General features: G+C 40.3%; 1 long non-coding RNA gene across 2 annotated transcripts in view; it reads left to right on the top strand.

Annotated features, from left to right (window-relative positions):
- LOC120370681 overlaps nucleotides 1-9,872 on the top strand; it is a 95,723-nt gene extending 85,851 nt beyond the window's left edge. For both annotated transcript variants that reach the window (XR_005583879.1, XR_005583880.1), the window contains exon 5: nucleotides 9,572-9,872. This is a non-coding gene — a long non-coding RNA (uncharacterized LOC120370681). The remainder of the gene's footprint in view (nucleotides 1-9,571) is intronic.
- Nucleotides 9,873-15,178: the final 5,306 nt, after the last annotated feature.

The following is a 15,178-nucleotide window of genomic DNA, read 5'->3' as shown; positions in this document are numbered from 1 at the left end:
GGAAGCTGGAGGCATGTCGGTAAGTATAGTGGTCAGTAGGTTTCCGGTATAGGGTGGTATTTATGTGATCATTACTTATTAGCACTGTAGTGTCCAGGAAATGGACCACTTGTGTGGATTGATCTAGGCTGAGGTTGATGGTGGGATGGAAATTATTGAAATCATCGTGGAATTCCTCAAGGTCTTCTTTTCTATGGGTCCAGATGAAGAAGAGAGCTTGGGGCAGCAGCTGCTGTCTCAACTTCCTGATCCACTTAAAAAGACAATGCACTTAAGAGTGGGTCAGCTTACTTAAAGGGGCAGTGTGCATCCTTTCTCTCTCCCATACACAAGGTGTGTGTCTGCTTCTGTCTGCTATGCTGTCTCTCCTCCCTCCTGTTCGTGCTGCCTTGATGAGAGGCTACATTAACAACAATGTGTTAACCCTTGAGGGCTCAGCCGAGTGCTAGTTCATCATTTAGCAGTAAGGCATTCCCTGGGAAATATCCCTCCCGCTTCCACCCTCTGACTTCACCACCTCAACCAAGCTTCACAATCATCATAGCTGTAAACAGTATTAAATTGTTTGTTTAAAACGTATACTGTGTGTATATCTATATAATAAATCACCCCCACCCCATTTACATTAATTGTTATGGGGAAATTGGATTCACTTAACATTGTTTCGCTTAAAGTCACATTTTTCAGGAACATAACTACAATGTTAAGCGAGGACGTACTGTATAGGAAACAGTTAGATTTTGAGCATGTGGGAAAGGCCCACTAGACAGACACTTAGGAAAAAATTCTCTGTAGTAACTCAGAGCTTCCCCACATCTAGTGTCCCATCCTAATAGCCCTCCTCTGCACCTGTTCCAGTTTGAATTCATCTTCCTTAAGCACTGAACACCAGAACTGTACATAGTGTTCCAGATGAGGTATCACCAGTGCCTTGTATAATGGTACTAACACTCCCCTGTCTCTACTAGAAATTCCTCACCTGATGCATCCTAGGATTACATTAATCTTTTTCACAGCCACATCACACTGACAGTTCATAATCATCCTGTGATCAACCAATACACCTAGGTCTTTCGCCTCCTCTCACATCCAACTGATACATCCCCAGTTTATAGCAAAAAATCTTGTTGTTATTCCCTAAAACGCATGACCTTGCACTTTGTACTATTAAATTACATCCCATTTATATTACTCCACTTTACAAGGTCACCCAGCTATTCTTGTATTATATTCTTGTCCTCCTCCATATTGGCAATGCCTCCCAACTTTGTGTCATCCCCAAATTTTATTAGCATACTCCCACTTTTTGGGTCAAGGCCAGTAATAAAAACGTTAAATCAGATTGGTCTCAAGACCAGTCTCTGAGGAACTCCACTAGTAACCTCCCTCCAGCCTGACAGTTCACTTTCAGTATGACCACTTGTAATCTTCCCTTAAACCAGTTTCTTATTCACCTTTCAATTCTCATAATAATCCTCATCTTTTCCAATTTAACTAATTATTTCCCACGTGGAATTGTATGAAATGCCTTACTGAAATCCAGGTAGATTAAATCTGCTGCATTTCCTTTGTCTTAAAAAAAAATCTGTTATCTTCTCACAGAAGGAAATCAGGTTGGTCTGGCATGATCTACCTTTTGTAAAACCAAGTTAAGCATGGCTAAAGTCTTCACAGGATCAGGGCCTTAGACATGTACATAACTATACTTGCCGGAGTGGTCCAATTAGTTACACACCTGCCTAAATGTTTTGGGAAAAAACAGGGCCAAAACTATGAAATACAAATATAAAATATATTACTGTATATATATGCCTGTCTTCCTAAAAATCCTGCCCCAAGTAAGTCAAACATGATTACACTTTGGCTGTGGTCCAGCTTTGCCTGCAGAAGCAATGTAAGAAGCCCATTATTTTTCTCAAAATACCCATCCTGTCTTGAAGCTGGCAAGATAATCAGCGCTTTCTGCACAAATAAAATATTTTTAATTTTATAGTGTCATACAGTTGGTTACAAATACTAGAAATCATGCCTATGACCTTTTAAAAAAAAGTCTAGAATTATCTATTTGGGCCAGGCCTTACCAGCAAACTCAATTGTCATTGTAAATTAGAATTTTAAAGGGACGCAATTGCTGTCTTGAAAAGAAATCACTTGCTGTTTAATTTCTGTATGTGAAACCTATACATTTACATAACAAATATAGCCCCAAACTAATCTCTAGAACCAGGTTAGTTACAAAACAAGTGTTATTAATGTAACAGATTAAGCTAGAAACAAACAGGAATTTTTAATAAGCAGAGTCTCTCAGTCCATACTTTTCCATCAGACTAAGGTTGTCACATTTATGCAGTTTGGCATTCACGATAGGCTTTTCATCAGCTTTATTATGCCTCACATCCAATAGACAATTTACTGATACTCCATGTCTCATTCTATCAAAATAAACATTATATTTGCACAGACTGCACCTAGGAATATTTCATTACACTGACTAACAGAAAATTGTGCTTTGATGCAATCAGAAGTGACATCTCCCATATTTTGGTGCCAACCAATTAGGAGGCTTCACAAAAAGAAAAAAGGTAGAGAGAACAAATATGAAATCCTCCAAGCAGAAATACAGGTAGTAATTATTTGAACCAAAAGCTTTTAACACAAGATTTCAAAATGTATCAGCACAACTATGCTATTAAATGACTGCAGAAAGGAATGAGACATGGTCCGTTGCATAGAAGAGATTCGAGATTTAACATCAATGGGCACACAGACGTTTTTGAACTTTGATAAGGTTAAGAAAATATATAAAAATGATCATGTGGCTTTTTAAAAACTTAGTGTTCACTACACAAAGCAATACATTAGATTAGACTATGAAGTGGGAGGGGAGAAGCTGAAACCAAAAATGATTTAACATTTTAACACTGTCAATACTCTCTATAAAAAGCAAAGAATATGGAAAATACCACAAACACAGAATAATAAATGAGTAAACAGGTTCTAACATCACGTGGTAACCTGCAAATATTGCCACTGGTTTACTTGTGAAAGCTCAGAAGCAAAAACACAACATAAAACCAGAAGTATTTAAACATCTTCCCCTTGTTTATGTATAAAGAAGGGCTGTCGATTAATTGCGGTTAACTCACGTGATTAACTCAAAAAGAATTAATGATTAAAAAATTATCGCAATTAATGGCAGTTCTCACTGCACTGTTAAACAATAGCATACCAATTGAAATTTATTAATTTTTAGATGTTTTTCTACATTTTCTATAAATTGTATTCTGTGTTGTAATTGAAATCAAAGTGTATATTATTTTTATTACAAATATTTGCACTGTAAAAATGATAAAAGAAACAGTATTTTTCAATTCACCTCATACAAGTACTATAGTGCGATTTCTTTGTCATGAAAGTGCAACTCACAAATGTAGATTTTTTTGTTACGTAACTGCACTCAAAAACAAAACAATGTAAAAGTTCAGAGCGTACAAGTCCACTCAGGCCTACTTCTTGTTCAGCCAATCGCTAAGACAAACAAGTTTGTTTACATTCACAGGAGATAATGCTGCCTTCTTCTTATTTAAAATGTCACCAGAAAGTGAGAACAGGCAACTGCATGGTACTTTTGTAGCCAGCACTGCAAAGTATTTAGTGTCAGATATGCTAAACATTCATATACCCCTTCATTCTTTGGCCACCATTTCAGAGGACATGCTACCATACTGATCACACTCATTAAAAAAATAAATGTGTTAAATAAATATGTGACTGAACTCCTTGGGGTGGGGGGAGGAATTGCATGTCTCCTTGTCAGTTTTGCCTGCATTCTGCCATATATTTCATATTATAGCAGTCTCGGATCATGACCCAGCACATGTTGTTCATTTTAAGAACACTTTCACTGCAGATTTCACAAAATGCAAAGAAGGTACCAATGTGAGATTTCTAAAGGTAGCTACAGCACTTGACCTAAGGTTTAAGAATCTGAAGTGCCTGCTAAAATATGAGTGGGACTAGGTGTAGAGTATGCTTTCAGAAGTCTTAAAAGAGCAACACTCCAATGAGGAAACAACAGAACCTGAATCACCAAAAAAGGGTAAATCAACCTGCTGGTGGCATCTGATCCAGATGATGAAAATGAATATACATTGGGCTGCTCTGCTTTGGATTATTATCAAGCAGAACCCGTCATCAGCATGGACACATGTCCCCTGGAATGGTAGATGAATCGTTAGAACATCTGGCACGTAAATATCTTGTGACTTCGGCTACAATGGTGCCATGAGAACACATGTTATCACTTTTAGGTAACATTGTAAACAAGAAGTGGGCAGCATTATCTCCTGCAAATGTAAACAAACTTATTTGTCTGAGCAATTGGCTGAACAAAAATTAGGACTGAGTGGATTTTGTTTTATTTTTGAATGCAGTTTTTGTACATAATTGTACATTTGTATGTTCAACTTTCATGATAAAGAGATTGCACTACAGTACTTGTATTGGGTGAATTGAAAAATACTATTTATTTTGTTTTTTTTACAGTGCAAATACTTGTAATAAAAAATAAATATAAAGTGAGCACTGTACACTTTGTATTCTGTGTTGTAATTGAAATCAATATATTTGCAAATGTAGAAAACATCCAAAATATTTAAATTAAAGGTATCCTATATCTGTTTAACAGTGCAATTAATCACACAATTAATTTAGATTAATTTTTTAGTCATTTAACAGCCTTAGTATAAAGTCTTAGAAGCCTCTGGAGCCAATAGGTGGGGGAAGAAAACTGAGATGATCAGATGGAGAGTCAGCAGGGAGCTTGGGACTGAGAACCAGGAAGGCAAGGTAAAGGATGTAGGGGGAGAAGACAGCTCTGATAAGGAGTCAGGGTGCTGGGGAAGAACTGGAACTGTCTGGGTAGAGAGAATAGGACAAGGAACCAGAGGGGAGCAATAATGTTATTGGACAAAGAGCCTAGGAAGGGGACCGGGAACAAGTGCAGGTAGGAGCAGCAACTAGTGGACAAGGTAGGGGAGGAGGGAGAGGTCAGAACTGTGGGGAGGAAGACTGGGACTAGGACAGGGCGTTCTGGAGGGGTGAGAATAGGATTTATTGGGCAAGGAGAATGAGATTGGGACAAGCAACAAGGGGTGGGGAAGTGACAGGACTGGGACAAGGACATGGAAGGTATGGGAAAAATGGGCTTACGCTTGGGGAAATGGGCAGAAAGTCTATGCCCACTAGACAACATTCACTTCAGAATCTAGAATGGAATTCATGAGTCTCAACATTCCTCTGCTGTCAGCAAATATCTATTTAAACCCATGGGCCAGTGTCCCATCTCCTTCTAGTACTGGTTGACAGAAGATGATGGCCTACTACTGTTATCAGTTACTCCATGAACTCAAATGACAGAGGTCTGTGTGGTGGATCTAAAGGTTCCAGCCCTCCTATTTACCCACATGGGCATCAGTATGATATCACATGATGGATTTTTTTTTCAAAAGCCTAGGAAATTACACAGAAAAAACTATGTTAATAGAACATTAAGCTTGCAAAGTCAAGCACTCAAAGTAGGAAATGCCAGGATTAAGATTGCCTGTGCAACCTTAATTCATCCCCCTTGTGGGTGTGCATTACATTACTGTCTTCAGTTACAAAAACACATACTATATTTTCCACAGGGATACCTGCCTCTTTCAGTGCAGAGTATGGACTTGTTCTGGAGTTGAATCAGGGTACTGTAGTAAAAAGTTGTCATCTATAGCAGTATTTCTCAACGACTGGTTCGTGCACTGGTGCCAGTCCCTGAGATCTGCCTAACAGTTTTGGAAGGCTGCAAGGTGGCCCCTGGTATCAAAAAGGTTGAGAAACATTGACCTGTAGGACACCTACTTCATTTACTGTAGAAACTGGAAGCTGTGTAGTGAATGAGCAAGGGAATATCCACGTTCTGCACCTTTCTCTGAAGCACTTGGCATTGGCTACCATTGGAGACAAGACCCAGACTGGGTGGCCCACTAGGCTGATCCAGCAGGGCTATTCCTAACACTCAGGAGCATACTTTTGATTGTGGTTATTGCATGTAGGGACACCAGATGCAACATTTCTTGTGATCTTTATTTAAAGATCAAGGACTCACCCTCCACATTTAGTTAAAAAAAACTTTTCCATTTTGCTTCATGTTATTGGAAACAGAGCACAAAGGGGCACCAGGGCCTATCCTTCAAAGAGTTACACAGATGTTTAACCCTACAAACATGAACAGTCCCACTGAAATCTTTGCAGTATTGGGGCCTAGATATATTAAAGCACTAAACAGTTTTGGTTAAAATTATTCACATAGGGAATTTTGTTTGCAGCTTGTGACTGAAAAAAATCAGTTAAAAGGTGAGGAAAAGAGCTGTGGCAAACTCAAGTTGGCTTTATTTTATTCCAATATAAACTGACAAATTAGACAGAGAAAAAAAATCTGTCTGAAAGTTATCATTTCTCCCCCCCCCCCCCCGCCATATGGAGAAAGATTGGTTGCAGTATAGTGTTTTTATACAATGGATATCATCTTCTCCTCCTACTTAATTTCTCCCAACAGTCATCTTTCAGGCGTTAAGCCTACAAATGTGAACAGCATTTAGTTTGGCTATGCAAGATCAATAGTTTTACTAATGCTAAAAGCAAAAACTGGGATTTGTGCTACTTCAGATCTGTTCAAGATGTAATAAGAAAAAAATTCTTCTAGTATTGATAGGAAAAATGTCATAGTCAAGTCAGAAAATAATCTCATTTCAGACTACTTTTCCCATATGATGAATTTTCACACTTTTAGTTATCAGTTGGAGCAAACTCTAGCCAAGGACATATCAGATGATGACCCTGATGTTGATGGCAGTGTGATTCTGCTTTATGTAGCAGCAACTCATTTTATTTAGATAAAGCAATTCAAGTGGAGCCTGTAATTTTCCTATCTTCAAATGTTGTAATGTTGTGTGAAAGGTTAAACTGTATCTCTCATAGAAGTAACAGGAACAAGAAATTACATTACCTGTATTTGGAATGACAGTTTTTGTATCTGAGAAATGTAATTTTAAAGTTGTAAGTACTATTTATTTTTTGTTCTAGAAAAGCAACATAGTTGGAATACATTTGTTTCCCTTTATGTAAAATAATTCACAGAGTATATATATTCCTAAACCATGTTAGCATTCTTAAAATACATCATTGTACAAAGGAACCTCACTAATACAATCATAATTAATGAAGTCCAGAGTCCAAAACCCAGCCTGATGCCATTAGCAAGACTTTAGAAACATGTAGGAAGGCATCTTTCAGAGACATTCAGAGCTGGCATTTACTGACTGAAATATTTCCAGATGAATGGAATAATAAATATAATTCTAAGGAAACAGCCGGCTTTGATAGTCAGTTCATAATACAAATGACCTTTCCAGGTCACAAGGACAACATTCATCATGGCAGATGAAGGAAGAAATGTGTCAGACACCTTTTGGCTTATAAAAATAGTTTCGACAATATTTTTCCTTTTCAAAATATTGGCAAGAGAGATTCTAAATTCACCATTTGAACTTGTTTGCTTGTCTACTACCTCTTTTTAGTAAAAAGTTCTAAATATTATTAGCCTAAAAAATTCCTTTGTTTAGACAGTTCATTAATTGTAATTCCAAACCCCACAAAGCTTAATTAAAAAAATTAAGCTTGCTAGGTGACAACTGCATCATTAAAAATATCCAAGTACATATTGTGACATTGCACTCCATATGCTTTATGAAAATATGCTTATGAATGTGAATATGATGTAACTGGAATATGCTTTATGCAAAAGGTCTCTTGTAAGGTATCATTACAAAGCTTATAATGTACTGAGTGTGTTTATCATATTTGTATGCATGTATCATTCTTGTATCTGAAGTTGGAAATATGAACTATAACTCTGAGGTCCTATTGTAGTTATGCAAAGTGTGGGCCATTAATGGTGGTTTAGAATCTTGACAGATCCCATTGACTAGGACAATTGGTTGTAAATGGCTCTGTTTACTTGTAAACCTCCCTGTGTACCTATGGGCCTGCCAAGGAAGAATGGAGGCTGAGGTCTCACAGGACATGTGGCCATGTCACATGATACTGGAATCCATCTTAAATCTGGTACTTTTCCATTCATAAGGAGGGGTGGGGACCCAGAGAGAAAAGATTCCTGCCTTGTGGCAAAGCTATAAAAAGGGGTGGAACAGGACAAAGGGGGCTGCCAGTCATGAGAAAACCCCTAGTTACCACCTGAGCTGGAACTAACAAGGACTGTAATAGGGGAAAGGATTGGGCCAAGACTAGGAAGGAGTCTAGTCTGTGAAAGAAGCTTATTGGAACATGTCTGAGGGTGAGATATTACCTGTAATCAGTTTCTTAGGGTATGTCTACACTATGAAATTAGTTTGATTTAATAGAAGTTGATTTTTAGAAATCAATTTGATACTGTCGTTTACGTGTATCCCCACAATTGTTGCGGGTGGTTCTGGGTACATGTCATCAGGCCTCCCTCCCTCCTTCCGTGAAAGCAACGGGAAAAGAATAATTTTTCACCTTTTTTCCTGGGTTACCTGTGCAGATGATATACCACAGCAAGCATAGAGCCCACTCAGCTCACTGTCACCATACATCTCCTGACAGACACAGTACTGTAGTGCTACACAGCAGCAGCTCCTTCCCTTTTCAAGTTGGCAAAGACGGTTACCAGTCATACTATACCTGAGCCACAAGGTTAGGGTTGGAATCTGCAAGAGATGAGGGAAGGCCTGTAGGGAGGAGAGTAGGGTATTTGGGGAGGCTTTGGGGTGGAACCTGCAGGGCAGGGATGGGGTCTGTAAGGGGCCTGTGGTGGGTGAGAGATGCAGGGCAGGGGATCAGTTTTGCATGGGGTTATTTCTTTGTAGGATGGTGTTAAAATGTTATAGTGTTATAAGCAGCATATGCAGAAGTTATATTTTTAAAAAGGAATCATTTACATTTTAATTCCTATTTAAATGAGATACTAAAGAACATGAAAAGAAGCCAAAGATTGCCATGTGACAGGCATTTCAGATAGTTCAAAATCAAAGAGAAAACTTACATCTTCTACCTTTCTCTTTGAAAGATAAGAATATGCTAAGTAGCAGCTCATGTAAGAAACACATTTTTAATTTTTTTATATATATAATTTAAAATATGGCAGGTATATGCAGCTTGGATAAATCAAACTACACAGCAAAATTTAAATGTGAATTTGATATTCTAATGATGACTAATGTAAAAGTGATAAAAAATCATAAATAGGAAATATTAAACACTAATTAGTACATCAAAAGCTAAAAATCCATGGCTCCTGGAGCTAAATGCATGTCCCCTTTTTCATCGACGAACCAAAATATCCATACTAATCAGGACATTTATATGAGTAAAGCAACCTCGGTTCCTTATGGAGTCATACTTCTTTATAAGTTGTTAATAGATAGACTAATAGCCCACCTAAATAAACAGCATAATCGTATGGCAACAAATTAACAGTTTTTGTCATGCACAGCAGGCTCTTAGAAGCAACGTTTGGTACTCCCTGGAGAGGACATCACAATCCTGATACTCCCCACCCCAGTGACGTTCACAGAAGTCCCCATCAAGCCAGAAAGTGGTCATGGCTTTTTGGGTGTACTTCCGCCAAGAGTCCCAAGTCACTCTGAGGAAGCATTTTCAGCTGGGTCTAACTATGTGCAGCACCATAACGAATGGTGGAGTTAGACCCAAAGGAGAAAAGGAGTACAGCACCCTCAGGAAATGTGTGAACTACAGTGTTTGTTGCTTTGGATTTTACTGACTGTAGAGTTGCATGGAAGGAATGCATACCAGTTTCCATAATTAAACTGTAAGTCCTGCAGTGTGTCTGGCACCCCAGAGAAAATTTGTGTTTTTCAACCTGAGACACTGACTTTTCTTTCTTTGGCTGTTCAGACCCTCATTGCATCTGCCACACTCCCAATATTTTCTCTGATTCCTACATCATGTGGTCTCTTGGAACCTGACTCTACAAACACCAGGCATAATGCTTAAGACTGTCAATATCTCCACTGACTACTTAAGAGAACTTATGAGTCTCAGTTGTTACGTCCAAGATGTAAGGCCCACTATAAGCCCAAGAGTTTAGTCAAAAAAAGTGTCACAACAAATGAAAGCCAATTTGGTAATTCTGCTGCCCCAGATATAGTTTGGCCATGTACAATAGACAAGACCACTTATTTTAGGAGTGTCCTCAAAACATGCATAAGCTTTAGAGCAGCAATTCTCAAACCTTAACAACCCGAGAACCTCCATTTTGATTTAAAAATTTTTTGCAAACCCCAAGCCCCATGCTCAGCCCCAGGCCCCAACCCCACTCCACCCCATCCCCCAAGGCCCCACTTCTTCCTGCCCTTGCTCCACCTCTGTCCCTTCTCTTCCCTCCCTCTTTCCACCCCTTCCCCTGAGCGCACACCGTCACTGCTCCTCTCCCTCACCCCCACCAGTGCCTCCTGCACACCACTGAACAGCTGTTCTGTGGCATGCAGGAGGCACTGGGAGGGAGGAGGAAGAGTTGATCAGTGGGACCGATGGCCCTGAACATGACTTGCAGACCCCAGTTTGAGAAACGCTGCCTTAGAGCATGCCCTGTCTACTCTATATGACTAACAGAGTTGTAAGTGTCAGAAGATAATTTTTATTCTTTCTTTCTACTCTGCATTTCAATAACGCTTGATTAATAGGACCACCCCCTTGTTAGTAAGCACCGACTCAGTAAGTGTTTGTAGGGTAGATTCTGGATATGAAAAATCATTATTCCAACTGAACTCTGTCCAAAAATGAGTTCTTTTATTTTGGATTTAAGCTATCTACAGGTCTTGCCTACATCATGGAGCCATGACAGTAACTCAATGACCAATTTTTACCCACTTTTTTTAAAAAGACATCTCCTTTTGACTTTCATGGTTAGAAAGGAGAATTATTGTGATATAAACCCTGCATAATGGATACCAAAAGGAAAAATATTGCACAAATATATGAATGTTGATACAAGATATCTTTGTAAATTAATTGACAAATTAATAGTTCTAACACTGATTTGTAGAATTAAATATTTCAGCATTTTTCAAAGCATCTGCATTTGGCATCCAAGAGAACCCCATGCCAGCTATTCTAAAGTACAAGCTTAGGAGGGGAAGTATAGAGAGAACAGTTAATAAAAAGAAGACAGATGGACTTGGGGAAAATAGCCTTGAAAAATATGGAGGAAGTAGTTTATCAAAATATATACTGAAGTAAAGAAGTCTGTCCCCTGTCACAGCTTAGACTTGTAGTATAGATGGCACATGTGCCAGGGCTTTATAGTATAGATCAGGATGCAGTGAACACACATTTAGGTTTTGCATGCATTATCATACCATGCTTTAACCATGTTGGAGGAAAATACATTGTTTTAGGGTCCCACAACACATGTAGTTTTATAGTGTAAACAGGAACTTTGATTAGAGTTTGATTGAATTTACATTGGAAAAGGAGACAGGAGACATATAAGGCCCAATTTGTGAAAGAGTGAACATATACAATTAGGAGCATGAGAGTTAACCTGCCTTAAGGACCCAATCCATTGCCAACTGAAGTCAGTGGGAGCACTTCCATTGACTTCTGTTGGCATTGGATCATGCCCAAAAGGAACATGTTTTACAAACAATAGGGGTCATGTATTTTTGCATACAAACTTCTTCCATATTTTTATACAGGTTTTGGGAGGCTTTTAGCTTATAACACTAGCTATTCACTTAGGAACTTAAAATCATTCCTCTCAAGACAGAGTGGGGCTCTGCTATATTATTATAAAAAATATTCCAAAAATAAGTAAAGGAGGGCATATGTGCTGAAGAGTATGGAATGCCCTTGTGTAAAAGGAGTGAGAACACAGGATCCCAGCATTTGTATATAAAATGTTGGCTCTAAGTGTTTTTCTACCTGTGTAGAAAATGCAAAAAGGCATCTAAGTCCTAATTTTGGTGTAGATCACTTGTTTCTGTTTTAAACTTCACAATTTGCCACTGGCAAGTTATTTGAATATGGAATTCCACTTAAATAATGTACCCGGCTTCCCCTCATCCAATTATAGTTTGAAATTACTTAAAGCAGTGATTCTCAAACTGTGGGTTGGGACCTCAAAGTGGATCACAGCCCTGTTTTAATGAAGTTGCCCAAGCCCCCCTGGGCTTCAGCTTTGGCCCTCACTCCTCCCCCAACCCGGGGCAGTGGGGCTCAGTCTTTGCTCTCCCCCCCCACACACACACTCCTGGGGCATCAGGGCTCAGGCTTTGGTCCCCTCTCCTGGGGTCATGTAGTAATTTAATTATCAGAAGGGGGTCATGGTGCAATGAACTTTGATAACCCCTCACTCAAACCCATCTAAGATTAAGGAAATTGCACTGTGTGTTTCAGAAGTGTATAGAGAAGAACCCACAGAATCCTTGGTGCTCTCCACTCAGCTCCCCACTTCCCATTTTTATTTAGTGTGATGGGGTGACCATCCCACACACAACTGAGCAGAGTTAAGGTGGCTGAGAAGGCCAATTACTTCCACAAGCTGCACCTGGAGCAGGAGCCAAGGAGCAGGAGCTTGATTAGGAACAGGCTCACATGTACAGGAACAGACAGAGTCTATGGAGCCAAGTAGTTGGCTTCAGACTGGGCAGCTGCTGAAAAAGAGTTGTCACTCTCTGGGAAGAGGATTCTTGGAACTGGTACACCCAGAGAAGGGGAACTAGATAATAGGAAGCAATCCAGGGAAAGAGCAGTGTGGGCAGAGAGGAAACCCAGAACTTCTGAGCTGAGGGTTCCTGGACTGGAACAGGGAGTAGAGGGTGAGCCCAATTTCCCCTACTAGCTACTGAGGAAGTGTCACCAGGGCAATGAATGGGAAGACTACTTAGGACTGTTGATGGATTGAACCACAGAAAGGAGAAACAGTGAGTGTCCTAGTGTCACAGGTTCCTTCCCCACTCTGAACTTAAGGGTATGGATGTGGGGACCTGCATGAGAACCTCTAAGCTTAATTACCAGCTTAGATCTGGTTTGGCTGCCACCACCCAAATCATTTAAGAGTTATTTGGTAAACTCTGTCTTCCCCCAAAAAACCTTTCCCTCCCTGGATTGCCTTGAGAGACTCCTCCACCAATTCCCTGGTGAACACCGATCCAAAACCCTTGGATCTTAAAACAAGGAAGAGTTACTCATTCCCCCCGCCTTCCTCCCCCACCAATCCCTGGTGAGTACAGATCCAATCCCCTTGGATCTAAAAACAAGGAAAATCAATCAGGTTCTTAAAAAAAGGCTTTTAATTAAAGAAAAGAAAGGTAAAAGAAAAAAAAACCTCTGGGAGAGATTAGCATACCAGCTACTCTCACAGACAACAGATTCAAAACACAGAGGATGTTCCCCTGGGCAAAAACTTAGTACACAAAAGAATCCACAATTTGATTATTCCTCTAATTGCACAAAGACAAAGTCACAACAGAAAATAAACATAAACCTATTTATTCGTTTCTAATACTACTACTCTGATAAGAGGCTGGTTCCTTGATCTTTTCCACTTCAGCCAAAACTGAAACTGACCAAGACAAAGGGAACTTCCCTCCTTCCTTTTGAAACATCCTGTCCCCCATTGGTTTCTCTGGTCAGGTGTCAGCTAGGCTAGGTGAACTTCTTAACCCTTTACAAGTAAAAGAGGCATTAACCCTTAACTATCTGTTTATGACAGCTAGCCAGAGTGCTAAGTCATGAAGAGGAAGCTGCAGGTCCTGGAGTGAGAGGAGCTGCACACCAGAGTCAGAGTGATGGCATGCAAACCACAGACTGATGGTGTCTGCGTCGAGAGCTAATGCTGAGAGGGACTAGGTGGAGGCGCCAGACCAGCAGTGAGTGGAGCACCCCATGGCGCTTAGCTAGGTTTGGAACACATTGAAACTGACTGGCACAATGTAAGCAACAATGGCAGATACACCACATGTATCCCTGAATATGGTCATAACATTACAAGCAGTTCCCCTGAGCTCGCCAGCATAACTATAATAGAAAACAAGACAGGAAAGACAAACCTCACACCATAGTTGCTAAATGGGAGAAAGAGTAAAACTATACTCAACTGCATCCAGAGAAACAAAGCCCTCTTTTTGCCTCCCAATACCATGTGATTGGATTCATAATCCAGTCCCTCTTCTCAAAGATAATATACAATTTGAAAGAAAGGTGGAGCATAATGTATATACTCTGTTATATCCCTGATAACAGAGAGAAGACTGGCTGCTTCCAGAAAGATTTCTGTACTGAAAACTTTCCACCCATGCCCCACATTTCTCACTCAGACTAGCATGCAAATTCAACCCAAACGAATGCCAGTTTCACTAATTGTGGTACAATCAGCCAGATATAAACTATAGCAGGTTTCACTCATTTGAGCTCCATGGTACTCAGTAGTATAAAAGGAGATAATTCTCAGATCTGATCCTTCTTCCCCTGTAGCAGGACAGATGCCATATAAGAATGCCAATACTGCCTTTAATTACTACACCTGTGGCAGACAGAACTCTGATAGCTTGTAACAGGGCTCCGCTCACCATGCTGGTGCCTTTTGCTGGCCATCTTGGGGATTAGCTCTGCAGGTTAGCATGCCCTCTCCTGATGGTGCCTCGCCTGCAGTCACTTCTGCTCCTTCTGCCAAGGACTGTGGCATCCCTTTCATGACACAGCCCTCTGGCTGTGTCATTATCTGTGCTCCCCCCTTCCAGGGAGAGCTGCAGCCAATTGTCCCACCACTTCCCCACAGCCCCACCACCTTCTTCACTCTTGACTCAGGGCCTCAGCCTGAAAATCCCAGCAGCCATCCAGGAGCTCTCTGTAGCTTCTCTGGTCCCTGCTAGCAGCACTGTCCAGGGTGCTAACTCGCTTCTGCCAGCCAGACATGCAGTTCTCCCTCCTTGAGCTCCAGGGAGTAACTGAACCTGCTCTGTAGCTCTTCTGATATGGACCTGCCAGACCCTGACTGGCTGCTCCTCTCAGTCCCTCTCTAATCGGCTGCCTCCTGCACCTTAGTATCGGTCTCTACCTACCACATAGCTCCTCCAGT

The sequence above is a fragment of the Mauremys reevesii genome, linkage group 8 (genome assembly GCF_016161935.1).
Source record: "Mauremys reevesii isolate NIE-2019 linkage group 8, ASM1616193v1, whole genome shotgun sequence".
Taxonomy (NCBI): domain Eukaryota; kingdom Metazoa; phylum Chordata; order Testudines; family Geoemydidae; genus Mauremys; species Mauremys reevesii.
Note: the sequence above shows the minus strand (reverse complement) of the source record. Positions and strands in the feature narration are given on the sequence as shown.